The sequence below is a fragment of the Triticum urartu genome, chromosome 4 (genome assembly GCF_003073215.2).
Source record: "Triticum urartu cultivar G1812 chromosome 4, Tu2.1, whole genome shotgun sequence".
NCBI lineage: Eukaryota > Viridiplantae > Streptophyta > Magnoliopsida > Poales > Poaceae > Triticum > Triticum urartu.
In genome coordinates this window covers 174,892,639-174,899,383 of record NC_053025.1, presented here as the reverse complement: position 1 = coordinate 174,899,383, position 6,745 = coordinate 174,892,639, and positions in this window count along the sequence as shown.

Here is a 6,745-nt window from a genome sequence, read left to right as displayed (position 1 = left end):
AATGAAGCTATGCTTGCACATTTTATGGGTGGATTAAATAGAGAGATTCAGACCATTCTAGAGTATAAGGATCGATAGGCATTGGTGCGAACTAACTTTTTTGCAGGTCGATCTTCATCATGGACACCACGTGCATCCTCTACTTCCACTACACTAGCACCTCCATCAGGTGCCACCTCCAGCCGTGATACAAGAAAGCAGGCACAACCACCACTATCTGCCAAGAGCACACCGGCCGGATCTACACAGAGCTCTTCTTCTACCATGGCATCAACAAGGCACATACGTGATATTATTTGTCGTCATTGTAAAGGAAGAGGACATTTTGCGAGAGAATGCAAATCTTAGTGTGTGACGATTGCTACTTAGGATGGTGGGTATGAGTCCGCTAGTGACTATGATGAGGAGACTTTGGCTCTTATTACACATGAAGAACACGGTGGAGCTGATTCTGATCATGAGACGCAATACATGGCTGCTGAAGATGCTGACAGGTATGAATGTTTAGTTGCTCAACGTATTTTGAGTGTGCAGGTCACACAAGCTGAGCAAAATCAGAGGCATAATTTGTTCCATACAAAGGGAGTTGTGAAGGAATGTTTTGTTCGCGTCATCATAGATTGAGGGAGTTGCAACAACTTGGCTAGCATGGAGATGGTGGAGAAGCTATCTCTCACCACAAGACCACATCCACATCCTTATTATATCCAATGGTTCAATAACAGCGGCAAGGTTAAGGTAACACGCACTGTTCGTGTGAATTTAAGTATCTCTACATATGCTGATTATGTTGATTATGATGTGGTACCTATGCAAGCATGTTCCTTATTGCTTGGTAGACCATGGCAATTTGATAAAAAATTATGTACACCACGATAGAACTAATCAGTATACTCTTGTTCATAAGGACAACAATATTACTTTGCTTCCTATGACTCCTGATTCCATTTTGAAAGATAATATTAATAGAGCTAACAAAGCAAAACATGAGCAAAATAACAGTGAAAATCATATTGTGGCAAAAGAATTTGAGCAACAAAGGAAGCCTAATAATAAACCATCTAGTGTTGCTTCTGAAATTAAATTCAAAAGTGCATGTTTACTTGCCACCAAATATGATATTGATGATCTAGATTTTAGCATATCTGTTTGCTACGCTTTTGTGTGCAAAGAGGCATTATTTTCATTCGAGGACATGCCTTCCTCTTTGCCTCCTGCTTTCAGTAGCATTTTGTAGGAGTTTGCTGACGTCTTTCCACAAGACGTGCCACCGGGATTACCACCTATTCGAGGGATTGAGCATCAAATTGACTTAATTCCCGGTGCATCATTACCCAACCGTGCGCCATACCGTACCAATCTAGAGGAGACAAAGGAGATTATGTGTCAAGTATAGGAGCTGCCCAGCAAAGGTTATATATGTGAATCCCTATCATTTTAGTGCTGAAAAAGGATGGTACGTCGCGTATGTGTGTTGATTGTAGAGGCATTAATAATATTACTATTCATTATCATCATCCTATTCCTAGGCTAGACGGCATGCTTCATGAATTGAGTGGCTCTACAATATTCTCCAAAGTTGATTTGCGTAGTGCCGAAAAAGGATGGTACGTCGCGTATGTGTGTTGATTGTAGAGGCATTAATAATATTACTATTCATTATCATCATCCTATTCCTAGGCTAGACGGCATGCTTCATGAATTGAGTGGCTCTACAATATTCTCCAAAGTTGATTTGCGTAGTGCCGAAAAAGGATGGTACGTCGCGTATGTGTGTTGATTGTAGAGGCATTAATAATATTACTATTCATTATCATCATCCTATTCCTAGGCTAGACGGCATGCTTCATGAATTGAGTGGCTCTACAATATTCTCCAAAGTTGATTTGCGTAGTGGATACCATCAAATTTGTATGAAATTGGGAGATGAATGGAAAATAACATTTAAAACTAAGTTTGGATAATATGAGTGGTTAGTCATGCCTTTTGGGTTAACTAATGCACCTAGTACTTTCATGAGATTAATGAACAAAGTTTTACGTGCTTTCATTGGACGATTTGTGGTAGTCTATTTTGATGATATATTGATTTATAGCAGATCTCTGGAGGAACATTTGGAACATTTACGTGTTGTTTTTATTGCTCTACGTGATGCACGTTTGTTTGGTAACCTTGGGAAGTGCATCTTCTGCACCGACCGAGTATCTTTTCTTGGCTATGTTATTACTCCACAGGGAATTGAAGTTGATAAAGCCAAGATTGAAGCTATTGAGAGTTGGCTGCAGCGCAAAACGGTCACACAAGTGAGGATTTTTCTTGGCCTTGCTGGATTCCATAGGCGTTTTGTGAGAGATTTCAGCACCATTGTTGCACCTCTCAATGAGCTTACAAAGAAGGATGTACCTTTTGTTTGGGGTACCGCACAGGAAGAAGCCTTCACGGCATTGAAAGATAAGTTGACACATGCTCCTTTACTCCAACTTCCTGATTTTAATAAGACTTTTGAGCTAGAATGTGATGCTAGAGGAATTGGATTAGGAGGTGTGTTATTACAAGATGGCAAACCTATTGCATACTTTTCTGAAAAATTGAGTGTCCCTAGTCTGAATTATTCTACTTATGATAAAGAATTATATGCTCTTGTTCAGACATTAGAAACATGGCAACATTATTTATGGCCCAAAGAATTTGTTATACATTCTGATCATGAATCTTTGAAACATATTAAAAGCCAAGCTAAACTGAATCGTAGACATGCTAAATGGGTTGAATTCATTGAGACTTTCCCTTATGTCATTAAACACAAGAAGGGTAAAGAAAATGTTATTGCTGATGCATTGTCTCGTCGCTATACTATGCTTTCGCAACTTGACTTCAAAATATTTGGTTTGGAGACCATCAAAGATCAATATGTGCATGATGCTGAATTTAAAGATGTATTGCAGAATTGTAAGGAAGGTATAACTTGGCACAAGTTCGTTCTTAACGATGGATTTGTGTTTCGTGCTAACAAGCTATGCATTCCAGCTAGCTCCGTTGGTCTTTTGTTGTTGCAGGAGGCGCATGGAGGAGGATTAATGGGACACTTTGGCGTGAAGAAGACGGAGGATATACTTGCTACACATTTCTTTTGGCCAAAGATGAGAAGGTATGTTGAGCATTTTGTTGCTCGCTGCACTACTTGTCAAAGAGCTAAGTCACGACTAAATCCTCATGGTTTATATATGCCTTTGCCTGTACCTAGTGTTCCTTGGGAGGATATATCTATGGAACAAATTACCTAGTGTACCTAGTGTACCTAGTTTACAAAGAGCATTTTGTTTTAGGTTTACCTCGAACAAAGAAGGGGAGGGATAACATATTTGTTGTCGTGGATAGATTCTCGAAAATGGCACACTTTATACCATGTCATAAAAGCGATGATGCTGTTAATGTTGCTGATTTGTTTTTTCGTGAAATTATTTGCTTGCATGGTGTGCCAAATACTATTGTTTCATATTGTGATACTAAATTTCTTAGCCACTTTTGGAGATGTTTATGGGCTAAGTTGGGGACTAAACTGCTTTTTAGTACTACTTGTCACCCACAAACTGATGGACAAACGGAAGTAGTCAATAGAACATTGTCTACTATGCTTAGGGCAGTTTTGAACAATAATAAGAAAATGTGGGAAGAATGCTTGCTTCATATCGAATTTGCTTATAATCGTTCATTGCATTCTACTACTAACTTGTGTATGGTTTCCTACCTCGTGCACCTATTGATTTGTTGCCTCTTCCATCTTCGAAGAAGGTTAATTTTTATACTAAAGAACGTGCTGAATTGATTTTAAAAATGCATGAGTTAACTAAGGAAAACATTGAGTGTATGAATGCTAAATATAAACTTGCTGGAGATAAGGGTAGAAAACATGTTGTGTTTGCACCTGGAGATCTTGTTTGGTTACATTTGCGTAAGGATAGATTTCATAAGTTGTGTAAATCAAAGCTAATGCCTCGTGCTGATGGTCCTTTTAAGGTGTTAGAGAAAATAAATGATAATGCATATAAACTTGAGCTGCCTGTAGATTTTGGGGTTAGTCCCACTTTTAACATTGCAGATTTGAAGCCTTATTTGGGCGAGGAATATGAGCTTCCGTCGAGGACGACTTCATTTCAAGAAGGGGAGGATGATGAGGACATCAATACCATTGTTACACCCACAGCCCCTGCTGCTACATATACTAGACCAATTACTAGAGCTTGCGCATGCCAATTAAATTATCAGGTACTTTCGTTTCTTGGTAATGATTCTAATGTTCATGACAATATGATGCTGCCTAAATTGGATAAAAAAATTTCTTACAAATGAAGGGCCTAACATGGATAAGAGGGATGAACACTGGAGCCAGACCAAGCATGGAGATGATGGCAAGTGTGAGGGGAACAAGAACAGAGTTGCAAATGATGATTTCAGGACTTTGAAGCCACCATAAGGAGTGCATGAAGCCTTGGACAAAATATACAAGATGCCACTTCATAAATTTCGTCCAGAGGCTATTCTAGGTGCTGCGTCACCTTATTATTGGGCCAGGCCCATGTAATTCTGAAATACTTAAGTATAGGCTGTTTTTAGGGTCCGTATGTGTGGGGAAACAAGAGTTAGGGTTGGTTTCGGACCCCTCCTCCAAGGGCCACAAATCCCCCCCCCCCCGTCTTCCTCCATATATACAACCCTTAGGCATCGTTTAGACTTTGGGTTTCGTTTAGATTAAAGTTCACCATAGCTGCAACTTCGCGTACTTAATTTGTGTTCAACGACCATACAAAGTCATCACAGAACCCCACCTTAATCAATGAAGCTTTCCTCTTATATTCGCAATATCCATATTGCAATATTAGTTTCTTGCTCGTTCTTCGTTTGCCTGCAGGAAACAGACCTTCATGGTCAGGTTGATCGGGCTCCGGCGTGTTCAATAACCTCTCGGAGTTGGTTTTGTGATTGTTAAGGCGCGACGTCCTCGCACGTTCGTAGTCGGATCATCAAAGTCGACTTCCTCCAAAACGATAGCAACCATCTCATCGAAAGACAGGACACCTTTGCCTCTATCATTGGTTGATCACGAATTTTGAGACCCTACCCTTGACTTCTAGCCTTGTTTTGTTGTGTTCTTCCCCAAATTCGAAAATCCCCACAAAAATACCCCCCCCCCCCAATTTTTTTCTGATTTGTTGGTGTGATGAAGTTTTGTTGGATTTGATCTGCGGATTTCGTGTGTAGCAGGTAGATCTAGCTTCTCCTAAATTTTCTCCCAATTCCATCCACAAAATCTCTCGAATTTTACCCCAGAATTTCGATTTCCCCACGAGTTCATCGAGTTCATCCACGGATCCCGAGCCCGGACATCCAGCCACATCCAGCCCCTGACAGCATCATTTCCACCCGCCGCTCCGTTTCCCGCTTAACTCTAGCCAAATTTGACCGGGCATACCACCATTACTTCCACATACCACCACCGCTTTCCGCAACCATCATCGCTTACACACTATCAACTCCAACAATTTTTCCACGTTTTATTTTGAGAATTTAGGTTGTGGTTCCCGTGTCCTATTGTGTTTCGGCTATATAGGTAAGGTTCGACATAAACATCACCACCGCTTGTCTTCTCCACGGACTCGTCATCGACAACAACCGCTCAACAATTTTGACACCCGCAACCGTAGCCCAATTTTGGTCTACTCCTTGCCACTACATTGATAACCACCATAGCCCAATTTTGCGTATCTTGCCTATCGAGACTAGCCTTTGAGTATTGCCGGCAACGTGAGTTGTGCACATTAGTGATCATAGCTCCCATAGCATACTTACCATATCATCTTGGTACATATCTTTGTGTCATCTCTTGTGCCACAAGGTTGTCATCGCATACACAATTGCTATCTTGGTTCGTGAAGTTTTGCATGAGAAAGAGCCAGACAAGCTTTTAAGCAAAAGAGAAAGATAAGCAAAGAGCTTTTAAGCAAGAACCATAGCATAATACTACATTAAGATTGTCATATTCGTTCATCTTGGATCATATCACCGGAACACCATACATATAGCATACTTGGGATAGAAGTCGTTGCATTTTTGCTTTGTAGGTTGTGCACAAGTTTCGTATCCACCTATTGTGCAATCGTGCTAGCGTCTCTCTAGAGTTGTGCAACAAGAGCATTTTCCATGGATTCCACATTTTCCGTTCATTTTTGGTTTGCACAACCCCATTTATCTATTTGCTTGTCTGTTTCTATGTACTTCAATTTTGCTATTCGTCTACTTGTTGCATTTTGCAAATTTGCAAATGTTCTCCAACATTATTGAGTCTCACTAACAATTGCATCAAATTGTGTGCCCCCATCCTAGCCGAGCTCCACTATAAGCTTCTACTTGTGTAGGTGTGAGAACCGCCAAGAATTGGTACCAATTGTGCTATTCCCTTGTTACACATTTGAGTGATCATTGATCCATCCTCAACATCGGTCAAGGTACATTCGGTATAAGTTCTTCTCCTTCTCCCACTCACATATTTGCATGGAATGATGGATAGGCCAGGTTCTTCTACCAACCCACTCTTCATCGAACAAGACGACGACCCGAACAACCACGTCACCAAGAACCACCTCTTTGGTACACAAAGAGCATTGCATCAAGAACAACAAGCATTGTGCGACCACATCGACAACCTCGCCACCTACTTGCATCTCCCCGAGCAACGTACGAGGGACTA